We start from the raw sequence: 14,678 nt of genomic DNA, 5'->3' as shown, positions 1-14,678 counted from the left end.
GTGTATTAAAACATTACATGGAACCATGGGTTTATGGTCAAGTAATGAATGCAATATGAAGTTTAAACACTCTAATTTCATGCAGTAATGCATGGTGATAATGTAATTGACATCGAGTCTCAAAGTACCTTCATTTGAAAACAGTTTGGCCTATAAAGGTCTGCACAACTAACATTGTTATTGTGTAACAAATGCACATATGTATAAATAGACATATGAGATGGGTGGACAATAGTCTAATAAGACAAACTAATATGAGAAGTAGCTATTACCACTGGGAGACAGGCATGGGTGTGGCTTCCTCCCTTTGCTCTCTAACTTGTCTATATAAACCAGCCTTATTGGGGGTGATCTCTCATATGACAAAGTAACTAATCTTAAGTTATGTGAGGAAGATGTGTCATTTTCTGCAATGTTTCTGAGTAACTGGGCTTCCATTCATCTTTGAATGGCTTCCCAGGCTCATTTTGGTGTTTCGTTTTTCTCACCACAGGATGCACCCTTGTTATGTGGTAAACATATTGTGCTTTAACAAGCAGAGTGTTTTCCTCTGCAATTCTATACGACTCATTCTGAGTGACAGTTTAATTTTGACCAAGATGGATTACTGTGGGACCCTGGTAATAATTATTGATGGTTATGATTAGCAGGCCGGCTATTTCAATTTTCAAAAGCCCCTCAGACACTTCCTTTTTGGTTTTATAAAAAGGCCTTACATCAACGGCTACAATAAAATTAATAATTCAGAGCTTCAGACAACCAGTTCATACAAATGAGGTGACTGGCTTCTTGTTTTGTTGATATGTGGGTTTTCACAAGGATTGCTTTTGTATCAGCCGACAAGAATGGTAATGGCTTTAGTATCTATATGGTACAGGCTTACTTATTTTGTTTAGGTGATGTAAAATCAATTTAATTATGCCCCTCAGAAGAATTCTGAAATTGGTATTCGTTCTGCACATTATTGGAAAACATTTGAATTATTACTTGCTTTTATACAGCCTTGTAGAAGCCCTTGATATGTCTCTAACTTTTCTATAGAAATGAGAGCTGTAGTTTCCTTTCAAGCTTCTGACTTATTTCAGCCTGGGAATGCCTGCAATTGCTTCACTTGGAGGAACTTTGCTGTTGTTCTGGAGAATGGAGGTAGTTGTACTGGCGACTTCCCATCTTATAAACATGCCACTCAACCAACTGAAGTTTTTGTTGTTGTTGTTGTTGTTGTTGTTGTTTTGTTTTTATTTTCCCACTGCCAAAGTTCTCCTGACCAAATTTGGGAGTCAGCATGTGGTGTTGGCATCAGGCTCCGAACCCAGTGACATCACATCTAGGTGATCCCCACATTGTTGCCAAGGCATCTGCCATATATTTCCAGAATCTACCTGGCTATCTCCCACCTTCACCTGGGAGAGGCTACGTCACCATCCATATAAATAGGCAGAACCCCTTGACCTTGCTCTTTTCCTCTTCTTCTCCCCCTCCCCACCTTTGCCCTATCTCCTGAATAAACCCCACTTGGAACCATTTAGTCTGGTATGGTCTGTTCCAAGCCATGCACAAACAAACATCATGTGGTACTTATGTTGAATCAGTGTAAGATACTTCTTCCTTTTCTCTTCCTGGGATTAAAAAATGCTGATCAAGAGCAAGTGAGGGAGAAAAGGGTTTGTTGCGTTGCGTGTAGAGCAAGGCATGGTAACAATCAGGGATGTTGGCAGAGAAGTGTCAGTTCACAGTAGTGGCTCCTTGGGGTCAGATTTCCTGACCACCTCCTGTTTTGTGCTGGGATTTTGTTTGGCTTGATTCCCTCCAAGCCCCTATGTCTTGTGCATGCAATGACAGCTATGATCAATTCATGTGTGCATTTACTGATAGGATGTTTTTCATTCTTGATGAACATTGAATCAAAATTTCCATCTCTGAATGGGACATGTGTTAATCAAAATATCACTGTGTGTCTGTAGTCTGCCAGACACTATGTCCTCCTTCTCTTCCTCCTCTTCTTCCTCCTCTTCCTTCTCCTTCTCTTCCTCCTCTTCTTCCTCCTTCTCTTTCTCTTCCTCTTCTTCCTCCTCATCCTCTTCCCCCTTCTCTTTCTCCTCCTCCTCTTCCTCCTCTTCTTCCTCCTCCTGTTCCTACTTCTGCTTCCCTTCTCCTTTTCCTCTTTCTCCTCCTTCTCCTTCTGCTTCCCTCCCATCACCCCTCCTCTCATTGTCTTTCCCTCCTGTCCCCTTCTCTTCCCCTTCCCTTTTCCCTTCCTTTAACTTCCTTCCCTTCCCCTTCTTCCCCTTCCTTCCCCTTCCTTTTCCTCTTTTTTTTTGGGGGGGGGGTGGAATTTATAATCCAGTTACTCTTTTGAAAAGGTTTAAATATTATTTTGAAATAATAGGAAAATCATCAATATAGAATGGTACAAGTTGCTTTATTTATTGAGGGTACAGTGAAAGGATAAAGAATATATTTATCAACATACATATAGTAGATGGTGATGGCATTCAAAGACAAAACAAATTTTTCCTTTCCCCTACTGAGAAGCTTAGACAAACATTTTTCAGTATTACTTGCAGCTAGAGGTGGGCATGTGACCCTTTTCTGGTCAATGAAAATTAAAGAGACGTTTTCTGCCATGCTTTGGGAAAGAAATGCATGAGTTTCACTGCCTTACATTCTCTCCTGGTTCATAGCTCTGAAGACAGGTTTCTAAGCTTGGTGTAGTCACCTGCTTTCTATGGAAGAATACTAATAAAACACTAGATTCATCAACTTAGAGACCCACTGGACCACTGGACCCCAAATTACATACTTTCTCTAAGAAAACAATGAATCTGTTCAAGACAGTATTTGTTAGATGCGCCTCCTTCAGCCAAAGGAATTCATAACATATATAACACAATTTGGTGCATGTTTCTATAAGTGGCTCTATTTTAAAATAAAGATTTGGGGGAAAAGTCTATAACACTCACTAATGGCTCATGACATGAAACAAGATGGCATTATGGTAAAATGTATTCTTTAAAAAATGATTTTAATTTGTGTGTGTGTGCGTGTGCGTGTACGTGTGTGTGTGTGTGTGTGTGTGTGTGTGTGTGTGTGTGTGTGTAGATAATGTAAGAGGTCATTGAGTCCCTGGAGCTGGAGCTATAGATAGTTGTGGGGACTGGGGACTGAACTTGGGTCTTCTGATAGAGAGCATAGTGCTTCTCAACCTGTGGGTTATGACCATTTTGGCAATTTTTTATCTCTAAAAAATATTTACATTATGATCCATAGCAGCAGCAAAATAACAGTTATGAAGTAGCAACAAAAACAATCTTATGGGGGTTACCACAGCATGAGGAGCTGTATGAGGGTCCCAGCATTAGGAAGGCTGAGAACCTCTGCTCTGTACATGGATTCTCTTTTTGCTTACTCCATCATTTTGGTAACATTCTTCTGACTTCTCAACTGCTAACTACCCTTTGATGGTTTGATCCAAAAATGGAGTGCAAGTTTGGGGCTTTGCAATGTAAAATATTGCATAGCAGGGTTGGAGGGGGTAGACCTAAGAAATAGTGAGATCATACCTTGCTGGCAATAGTTAAAACTGTTTGACTGGGAAATGTGCAAAGTCTGGTTTAAATTCAGAAGTCAACATAGAAACAGAGAGCTACTTTCTAGCAAGGGTAGTTTGAGTGGCATTCTTGACAGTAGCAGGCAAAGAGGATCATTCTCTAGAACCACAGCATTTTCATGACCAATAGCTCCTGGATTGGAATAACCCAGATAGGAATAACCCAGCAGAGGCTGGATGCTGCAAATGGGAAAGCTGCAAGAGAGTTCCAGTGAACAGGAGATTAATGCCCATTAAGCACTCTCATTTCTCAAATCCCATGATGCTATGAGCATCCTGGGCCTGCAGGGATGTGGTAACGGGGAACATGGTATCTTGAGACTTGGTGGGTGATCTGTTTGCTAAATGCCAGATGAATGGAGGGAGTTGAGGGATTTTGGCATCACAGAAACAGCAACAGAGTATGGGGTGAGCGACACCCTATTTTGTATTTGTTGTCAATATGTTGATGACCCATGGTAAAAAATAAATCTGGGGGTGGGCGGTGCAAGAAGACAGTGTGTCAGAGAAATAAGGGTTACTAATGATACTTTTCATGAGGTTATCTATATGGGCTGTGAACTATGCTAGGTGCTTTTCTTTGCCCTTTTTTTAATTTTAAAATTACATTTATGTATTTAGTATATGTAGCTGTGCTTGTGGAGAGCAGAGCCTACCTTGCAGGGGCCATTCTTTTTGTTCTCTTATCCTACCATGTAGGACCTTAGGACCAAACCCAGGTTGTCAGGCCTGGCAGCTAGAGCACTTATCCATTAAACCAGCAGATCTCAACCTGGGGTTTGTGACCCCTTTGGGGGTCAAAAGGACCTTTCATAGAGGTCATACATGAGATATCTCAAATATCCGATATCCCACATACCAGATGTTTACATTCTGATTCATAACAATAGCAAAATTATAGTTATAAAGTTGCAACAAAAATAATTTTATGATTGGGGGTCACCACAGCATGAGGGACTGTATGAAAGGTTCGCAGCATTAGGAAGGGTGAGAACCTCTGCATTAAACAATCTTACCCATCCATTTTTTTCCTTTAATTATTCAATTATCACAACAATTTTCAGATGAATGAATAGAAACTCAGGCAGGCTAATTGAATTTACCAGAAGTTATACAGCCAATTAACGGATGGATAAGAGTTTAAATATTATTTCTAACGTATCTTAAATATCACACAGACAGACACATACATACACAGACACACATAGACACACATTCATATTCATACACATACATACACACACAGAAGCATGTACGCATTTGTGTACACACACACATACACATTCATACACACACATACATGTACACACCACACACACACACACACACACACACACACACACACACACACACTGGTGGCCATCTTCTTCCCTCAGTTTCCCAAGTGCTAGGCTTGCAGTTGTGAGCCACCATGGTTGACTTGAATACTGCCTTTCTTGCCATTGATGGGTGAGTTCACATTTTCTCTACAGGCCGAGTCAACCCGTTCAGTTTTGCTCCTGTTTTTCAGACATGCTTAAGTGTATGGCTGTGATACATCTGGCACCAGGCCTCCTGTTACCAGGCTTCCATAGGCTCTGCTGGTAACAGTTGACTGCCCATTGCTAGAGCTATTGTTTGAGATTTGCCAATGGCTGAGCAGTGATGAGTGACTTTCTATACAACATTGCCTGGAAACTTGAGCCTGAGTACACTCAGATCTCTGCTTTCTTCTCATTAGTAGTCTCTCTCTCTCTCTCTCTCTCTCTCTCTCTCTCTCTCTCTCTCCTCACCTTGCTTCTTTTTTTTTCAGGCTGTTTATCTCAATCAGAATGCCACTGGAGTCATAAATCCAAGGCTCCTATGTTCTCAGCTTCCCCAAAGAAGAAATGGCTTAAAGGAATTCAGAAGCTTATTTGTCTCACAGGACAGGCGCTCCAGATGGAGGAATCTGCTGGAGTTGGCATAAGGGCTGCTGGGGTTCCAGAGAATGCATTTCTATACAGCACTTTTAATTTTGCTTAAGCAAATGGTAGTTTCTCCTCTTGCTTGAAGGTATGGTTGTACTGTGGCTGATTCAGGCTGATTTTGTTGTTGCTGTTGTTTTGTTTCATTTTTTTTTATTAGTTCTTGGAGAAGTTCATATTTTGATCATATTTACTTCTTTTGTTCCTCTTGTATCTACCCCCCTTTTTTCCCCACCCGCTGGATTCTATATCCTCTCTTTAAAATATCACCACCACTGTCATCACCATCATCACCATCATCATCATCAACAACAACAACAACAACAACAACATGAAGTCTAATTTGTGGTGCCCATATACTTTCAGATATATGATCTTCCACTGGCACTTAGTTGACCTACCAGGGGCCCCATCATTAAAGAAAACTGACTCTCCCTCTCCTGTTCAATAGCTCCTCAACTACAGATGGAATTGATACCCATCCCCCCCTTTCCATGCTGGAGTTTTGTATGGGTTGAACTGATGAATGAGTCATGTATGCTGTTATACCTGCTACGAGTTCATATATACAAATGACCCACCATGACCAGAGAACACTGTCTCCTTTTGGTCACCCACCACCACTGGCTCTTACAAGCTTTCCACCTCCTCTTTTTTTTTTTTTTAAAATTAAATTATTTTATTTATTTACATTCCAAATGTTGCCCCCTTCAGGGTTCCCCTCCCAGAGTTCTTCACTCCCTCCCTCTCCCCTTTGTCTTTGAGAGTGTGCTCTCCCACCCACCCACCCCCTTCTCACCTTCCCCAGTATCTCCCTTCCCTGGGACATCAAGTCTCTACAAGTATAAGTGCATCCTCTCCCTTTGGGGCCACACATGACAGTCTGATACATATGTGTGGGGGCTGGGACATTGGACCAGCCCATGTATGCCCTTTGGTTGGTGGCTTAGTCTCTGGGAGCTCCCAGGGGTCCAGGTTAGTTGACACTGTTGTTCTTTCTATGGGGATGCTATCCCCTTGTGGTCCTTTAATCCTTCTCCTAACTCTTCCATAGGGGTCCCCAACCTCAATCCAATGGTTGGCTGTAAGTATCTGCATCTGTCTGTCAGCTGCCAGTAGAGCCTCTCAGAGGACAGCCATGCTATCTGCAAGCACAACATGGCACCAGTAATAGTGATAGGGTTTAGTGCCTGTGCATAGAATAGATTCCAAGTTTGGCCAGTCACTGGATGGCCTTTCCTTCGGTCTCTGCTTCATTTTTGTCCTTGCATTTCTGAAATTTTGACTGTGGGTTGGTAACCCCATCCCTCCACTGGTGGCTCTGTCTAATTAATGGAGATGTTCTCTTCAGGTTCCATCTCCTCACTGTTGGGCATTTTTGGTAAAGGTCACCCCCATTGAGTCTTGGGAGCATCTCCCATCCCAGGTCTCTGAGGAATTTCTAGAAGTTCCCTCTGCCTACCACTCCCCTCCCCTCCACCCCACAGCTGCATATTTATATTCATTCTCCTGGCCCTCTGAGCTTCTCTCCTGTCTCCCCCATACCTGAACCTGCCCCTTTCCTCTCCCCCTTCTCTGTCTCCCCCAGGTCCTTCCCTCCCATGATTATTTACTTCCCTCTTCTAAGTGGGATTTAAGCATCCTTACTGAGACCTTTCTTCTGGTTAAACTTCATATGATCTGTGAGTTATATCATGGCTATTCTGTACTTTTTGGCTAATATCCACTTATCAGTGAGTACATCCCATGCATGTTCTTTTGGGTCTGGGTTACCTCACTTGGTATGTTATTTTCTAGTTTCACCCATTTGCCTGCAAAATTGTTGATATCCTTGTTTTCCACCTACATTGATCTCTGGGCCTTAAGTGGAGGGGGTGGGGTTTAGACAGCCCACTTAAAGACAAGCATTCTATAGCCTCTTAATCTCTGCATGTGGATCAGCTGTGAGCCTGTGTTAAGCACCATCTACTGCATAAAGAAACTTCTCTGATGAGGGTTGAGAGATGTGCTCATCTGTGAGTATAGTGATAGTCACTAGGAGTCAGTTTAATACTATTTATATTCACTTAGCATACTCATACTAGGTTCTTCCTCAGGACTTAGGATCTGTCTAGGCATGGGTTCTGAGTCCCTGTAGCAGTACCAGGTATAGGTAACATCTTCTGGTCTTAAATCCAATTAGAAAGTGTTTGGTTACTCTCATGATGCTTTTGCCATTATTGTACCAGTGGGCGTGTCTTGCCAGGCTTGTTGTTATTATGCTTCATAGGGCTCATAGCTGGGTAAGACTGACAATTGCTCTTGTCCTCTTGTGGCATAGATAGGACCTTCCAGCGTTATAAAAGCTAGCTGGAAGGGATGGAACACCAGCTTGATCTTTCCATGTTCTATGACTCAAGAACGAGTACCTTTAGGAATAGAGGCTTAATACCAAGTTCTGAGAGATGAACCAATAGCAATGACAGCATTCTTCAATATTTAGGGTTATATGGTGTAGGAAGAACGGTGATGTCCACCTCTATGTAAAAGCCTGAGGCAGTAAAGCTGCAAAGCCATCTCCTGCAGGAGGACCTAATTGAAGACTGCCTGAGAGACTAAGGATTGCTAACACAGATAATGCCAGCCAATCAGGAGTAGCTATTTAGAAGAGATGCTTTCTTGGGACCAATGAGGCACAGGTGGAGGGTATTAAAGGAGCTTGAAGCAACATTCAGATGAGCTTCCTGGGGTGTTTCTCACCTGCTTCTGGAGTCTGTGTGTTGACTCTCTGCCACCTCACCTCCAACTCCCAAGGACAGGTAGGGTCAGCAGCTGGCAGTCCAGGGCACAGGCAGCAATATGAGACCTCACTAGCCTTCAACCCCAAAAGGAACCCACTGGCACTCAGCCTTTTGTTGTTGTTAGCCTATTGTGTCTAGTAGGGACATTGTCACTTCTCTATAGGGTAACTCCATTTAAACTCTATATATGTTTGTGCATGTATTTTAGGAAATTTTTACAATAGGTTTTCAAAGAGGTGTGACTTTTTTAAAAAAGGTATTTAGTATTAGATTCTCTGTATTTTTCCTCTATCCTCCCCTCCTACTTCCTACTATAATTTAACCTTTGGTGTTCCACTGTTCCTCTTTAATAATTTATACCTTTGTATTCTATCTCCGTTCTCTTGAGAACCTTCCCTCATCTCTACAATGGCCCCTTACTAATGTCCTCATCTCTATAGGTATCCAAAGGAAACATACGTATTCGAAGACTCAAAGCTAACATACACAAATGAGAGAAAATGTGATGTTTGCCTTTCTGGATCTGAGTTGTCTCAGGATGATTGTTTCCAGCTCCATCCATCTGCCTGAAAATTTGATTTTTAACAGCTGAATAATATCCCACTGTGCAAGTGTACTACATTGTCATTATCCATTCATCAGCTGATGGACATTAAACTTGTTTCCATAGCCTGGCTGTTGTGAATAGAGCAGCAATAAACATGGGCAAGTAAGCATCTCTGGTGCAGGATATATATGTGTTTGGGTACAAGACCACTACATATGGTATAGCTGGGTCCCATAGTAGATTTGTTCATAGCTCGAGGAAAATCCACATTGATTTTCACAGGGACTGCACCAGTTTGTAACTCTGGAAGCAATGAGTGTTTCCCTTTCTCCACACATACACGAGCACTTGCCATTTGTTTTATTGAGCTCAGCCTTTTGGACTTGGTAAGATGAAATCTCAAAGTAGTTTTAATTTGAATTTATTTGATGGCTAAAGATGCTGTAGATTTAAGAAATGTTTCTCGGCCAGCCATGAGTGTTTTAGTTTTTGAGAATTCTGTTTAGTTCCGAACCCTATTTTTAAATGAAGTTGTTTATTTTCATGACTTGTTTTGTGGTTGTTCATTCTTTATGTATTTTAGATACTAACCCACTATCAGCTATATGACCAGTAAAGATTTTTTTTTGCTATTCTGTAGACTATCTATTCATTAAGACAATTGTGATCTTTGCTACACAGAAGCTTTTTATGTTCATGAGGAGGTCCCCATCATTAATTGTTAGTCTTACTGCCTGTGATACCAGGGTTCTACTCAGAAAGTTCTTTATTGTGCTAATCAGTTCAAGTATATAGCCTACTTTCTCCTCTATAAGATTCAGGTTATTTGGTCTTACTTCAAGGTCTTTGTTCCTTTTTGAGTTGAGTTTTGTGCAGGGTTATAGAGAAGGATTTAGTCCCATTCTCCTCCATATAGCTGTTCACTTTGACCAGTACAGAAGATGCTCTCACATCTGCAATATGTGTCGTTAGCCTCTTTGTCAAATATCAAGTGACTGAGCAGTGTGGGCTAATATGTGGATCCTCAATACTATTTCACTGATTTAAGAAATGTTTCTTAAATCTTAAATGTTTAGATTTAAGAAATGTTTCTCGGCCAGCCGTGAGTGTTTTAGTTTTTGAGAATTCTGTTTATTTCCGACCCCTATTTTTAAATGAAGTCATTTATTTTCATGACTTGTTTTGTGGTTGTTCATTCTTTATGTATTTTAGATACTAACCCACTATCAGCTATATGACCAGCTATTTTACTGCCAGTATTGTGATGTTTCTGTTATCATCACTCTGCTGTATAACTTAAAGTTCAGGATGGTGATACTTCTAGCAGGTTTGTTTGTTTGCTTAGTTATTTTTATTGCTCAGGATTATTTTGAACACTTTGGGTCATTTTCCTTTTCATATAAAATTTCAGATGAGTTTTGGACCTTCTGGTTTGTGTTCCCGAATAAAAGTTAAGAACTGCGTTGGCATTTGGTGGGCATTGTGTTGAGTCTGTAGACTGCTTTTGGTAGGGTGGCCAACTTAAAACATAGAAAACCACTTCATGCACTTTTTAGGTACTTGGAATGTTGTGACTAAGAGCTACATACACACACACACACACACACACACACACACACACATGCACGCACACATGTACACACACACATATATATATGACCTTGCTCTCATAGATCTCACCAGCAATTCTAGTTATTGAACTTGAGTGCTTGAACTGAGAATAGTATTGGAATTTAACAGAATTCCACTACATTCATCCATACCTGCACTCACACATAGGGTCAGAAGTGCTTCTAGGAGGACATGACAGTTGAGTTGAGATACATGCAACTAAATATACTAGATTATTTCCTTAAAAAAAGGAATGAAAGAATTTCCTCCCTATACCTTTTCAATATTTCTAGTTTCTTTTATTGTTTGATTTTAAAATTAACGTACACGGCTTAGACCTTTTTTTTTTTTTTTTTTTTTTTTTTTTTTTGTTATTTTTTCCATTCCAAATGTTCTCCTTCCTGGTTCATCCTCCCCAAGTTCTTCATCATATCCCTCCTCCCCTTTGCTTCTGAGAGGGTACTCCCCGACCCTCCTATTCACCCCTACATCACCCCTGTTTGCATTCCCCTTCCCTGGGGCATCAAGTTTCTAGAGGATTGAGCAGATCCTCTGGCTCTAAGTATCTGCATCTGTCTCAGTCAGCTGCTAGTAGAACCTCTCAGAGGACAGCCATGCCAGGCTCCAGTCTGCAAGGGCATTAGATTTTATTATGGCATTTCAAGCATTTTTTCAATCCTCTCCTAGTCCTTGATAGCATCCTCTTGTTCTTAGTATATGTTCAAATCCAGTGACCCACTCTCTATTTCCATGTTCCATGTACCATGTTTCTCTCATTTCTATCTCTAAATCCCTTCCCCACTTCACACACACACACACACACACACACACACGTATATATATGTATACATGTATGTACATATACATACACACATCACATTCTCATTATCCATTCATCAGGTGATGGACATCTAAGTTGATTTTATTTTATTGCTTTTGTGAATAGAACATTAAAAAACACAGATGTGCCAATATCTCTGTGGTAGGATATAGAGTTTGTTGTATGTATTCTCAGGAGTGGGATAGCCGGGACATATGGCAATTGTGTCTTTATTTGTTTGAGAGGCCTCCAATATTAACTTCCATAATGGCTGCATGAGTTTATACTCTTACCAGGAATTCTTGAAATAGACAAAACAGGAAGGGTTCAACTACAGGCTGACAAATGTCACAGCATTTTCAGGAATCAAGGAAGGCTAGTAGGGATAGAAAATATGGGTGATGGAAGGAAACAACATATAGGCCAGTGTTTAATTCCTATTGCTATGATGAAATATCCCTTCCCCCCCACCCAGCCACACACAAACTAGGACAGAAAATGATTATTCTAACTCACAGTTCAAGGGAAGTAAAGGGAGCAAGAATTTGAAGCACCTGATCACATTGCCTCCACAATCAGGATGCAGAGAATGACTCATGAATGCATTTTCCAGCCAAAGAAATGATGACACCGCCCACAGTGGACAGGTCTTCCCACTCAATGCAATCAAGATAATCTCCCACAAAAGTTCCCAAAGACCCATCTTCCAGCTGATCCTAGATTCTGTCAAGTTGACATCAGAGCCATTTATAGTGCTTGAATGGGTTGGGTATTTCTCAATCCAATTTATTCTTATTCATTTGTTTAAATTCTAACTTTTGCGCTCTGTATCCAGTGTTAACCATTCTTAGTAAATCCTTGAAACAAACATGTGCATAATCTTCTTTGTTTTGCTTCTCATAATACATTCAGTCTGAGACTGCTTGTCTTCTTTACTGTAACTCTCCCATTCACTTCTCTCATTCCTTGTTATGCTACAAAATGCCTTCATCGGCTCAAGTGTTAAAAGATAGGTCAATAGATGATACTGTACTTCTGAGAGTTTCTGGAAACTGTAGGAGGTAGAACTTAGCTGAGGAACTGGGAGTGTCTTGTCTGGTATTTTCCTGTCTCCTCTCTGTGGGACCACCCTTCCATTGAGCAGGGCCTCTTGGGGAGGCAGAAAATAAGTAGTTTGACTGTACTTATCCCATGCTGCCACCAGGGCAGGGACTGGGCTGTAGGGATGCACCAAGACACCTCTCCAGGCTGGGCAAACACAGTGTGAGATGTGGGAAAGCCAGAGCTAGTTGGGGGTCCCTGGACCTGTGAGAAGGCTGGGCTGAGGTGGTTCTCTGACTCTTGGACCTCCAGGTACTGCTGGGATTTGCAGAAGAGTTGAGAACGGAGTCAGAAGATAGCGACTGCCTAGCCTGGGGGCTGGAGTAAAGGGAAGCTTCAACTTGTCTCAGAGGTGATTGTCCTTAGTTTGGCAGAGGCAGGTTTGGTGGCTGCTGTGGCTGGGAGCACAGAGAGGCCAGCTACTGGAGAATTAAGTTGCAGCTCTGTAGTTGAATGCCTTCTTCATGGCTCTCCATGGCAGGCCTTGATAAAAGAGACAGTCCATGCTTCTAAACTGTTTATTGTCTATTCATGGTGGAAAATGGATGCATACTGAACCCTATCGACTTCTCAGGGTAGACCCAAGGTTAAATATCCTCTGCTGGGAAGAATGTCTGGGAAGGGAAGCTTATTGGCTAGGACCTCCTGGCCTCTAGGCACCTCATTAGCATGGAGAACTCTGTTTTGGGCCTACATGACCACAGGTCATATTTCCTTAGGTGAGGAGTGGGGAACTGTTGCGGCACCAAAAATGTTGTGGCCAGAGCTGCCCCACACTTGGGGGCCAAAATGTCTTGGACCGGCTCTATCAATGTTGGAAGCCGCACTGCCAAAAGCCTTGGGGGCTAAATTGTTAGAGCCCACACTGCCCCAAGCTGCTCTGGTCTGCGGGTCGGGGTTCAGCAAGAGAGAGAGTGAGGATGAACTCGAGGAATGGAGACCAGACAGAGTGTGATTCAATCCCATTTATTCTTCAGTCTGTCTTCTTCTCTCCAAGTCCCACGTCTTGAGTTCCTAGTCTCTAGTTCCTAGTCCCTAGTGCCTCCAAGTTCCAAGTTACTTCTTCCAAGTGCTAAGTGCCTAATGTCTAATTCCAAGTTCTTCCTCCAAGTGCCAAAACTCAAGTGCCTAATTCCTACTCCAAGTTGTACTCAACTCTTCTGTCTGCCTCTCATCTTTTATATGTCTCACTTCTAAGCCACACCCTTAAGTCACACCCTTAAGTCACACCCTCAGGTCTCACACACCCAAGGAAATATCCTGGGTATCTAAACCAAGATGTTATCAGAGTGTGCTCAGCTGTTATAGGCTATTGTAATCAAATCTGTTGTCAGGGTATATGGCTCAAGATGGCTGCAAGGATGATAGCTGCCTTCTGTCAGCTCCCACAGGGAATGTGTTCCAGGCCAGGAATCTGGCAGGAAACAGGGAGCCACCTACAGTCTCAGGTATGTGCGCACTGAGTTTCCGGATCTTAACCTGGTCTACCTTACCAAGTTTCCTGGCATAGTTTTACCATTCAATTCCTCTCTGGTTTTCAATGGTGGTCTGTGAACATCTCTTTTCTGCCCCATATTTTCCTACCACCTTGATGCCTTGTCCAAGTGCATGGTGCCATGTAAACCATGGACTGGGATCCCTAAAACTGTGAGCCAAGACTCATTTTTCCTTTTCTTAAATTGTTCTCCCGTGTACTCTGCTCATAGTGATGCAAAATTCACGAACTCGACCATCCTTGTCCGTAAGCCCCTCTTTAGCATAGTATTCTGCCCAGTTGCTGAATGATATTCCCTCTGGTGACTTCATTTAAAGTTCAGGTTTCTTTCAGAGAGGACCCTCTGTATCTTGCTGAATGGGACATTCAGTATTTGTGGTGAAGAATAGTTGTGGGAAGGGCTAGAGAGATGACTCATCAGTTAAGAACACTTGCTGTTCTTTCATGGAGCATGGGTTTCGTTCCCAGCACCCACATAAAGTAGCTTACAATCACCTGCAACTCCATAGATCAGATGTCTTCTGGCCTCTGTGGGCACCTGCTTACATGTGGTGCACAGAAACGCACACAGAAACATGTACCTTTTTAAAAAGCAAATGTGTTTTTAAAAAAAAATGAATGGCTATGGGTTCTCCCTCTGTTTTTTTCGCCAGCCTCAATTCTTCTAAATTTGTCTCTTGAAATCCAATAGAGTCACATGGCTGTATTCTTTGATTCCTTTTCTCACAATGCCAAATTCAATAAAAATCACCTGGCAGAGCCAAACTG

General features: G+C 41.9%; 1 long non-coding RNA gene across 33 annotated transcripts in view; it reads left to right on the top strand.

Annotated features, from left to right (window-relative positions):
* Positions 1–14,678, top strand: part of LOC143435157 (uncharacterized) — a 156,010-nt gene that overhangs the window by 46,748 nt on the left and 94,584 nt on the right. For 7 of the 33 annotated variants that reach the window (XR_013105184.1, XR_013105186.1, XR_013105175.1 and 4 more), the window contains exon 14: positions 13,750–13,863. The exons of 20 other annotated variants lie outside the window; for them this stretch is intronic. This is a non-coding gene — a long non-coding RNA (uncharacterized LOC143435157). 6 more of the 33 variants (XR_013105185.1, XR_013105180.1, XR_013105174.1 and 3 more) reach the window with 4 other exon arrangements.

This window comes from Arvicanthis niloticus, chromosome 20 (genome assembly GCF_011762505.2).
Source record: "Arvicanthis niloticus isolate mArvNil1 chromosome 20, mArvNil1.pat.X, whole genome shotgun sequence".
Taxonomy (NCBI): domain Eukaryota; kingdom Metazoa; phylum Chordata; class Mammalia; order Rodentia; family Muridae; genus Arvicanthis; species Arvicanthis niloticus.
Note: the sequence above shows the minus strand (reverse complement) of the source record. Positions and strands in the feature narration are given on the sequence as shown.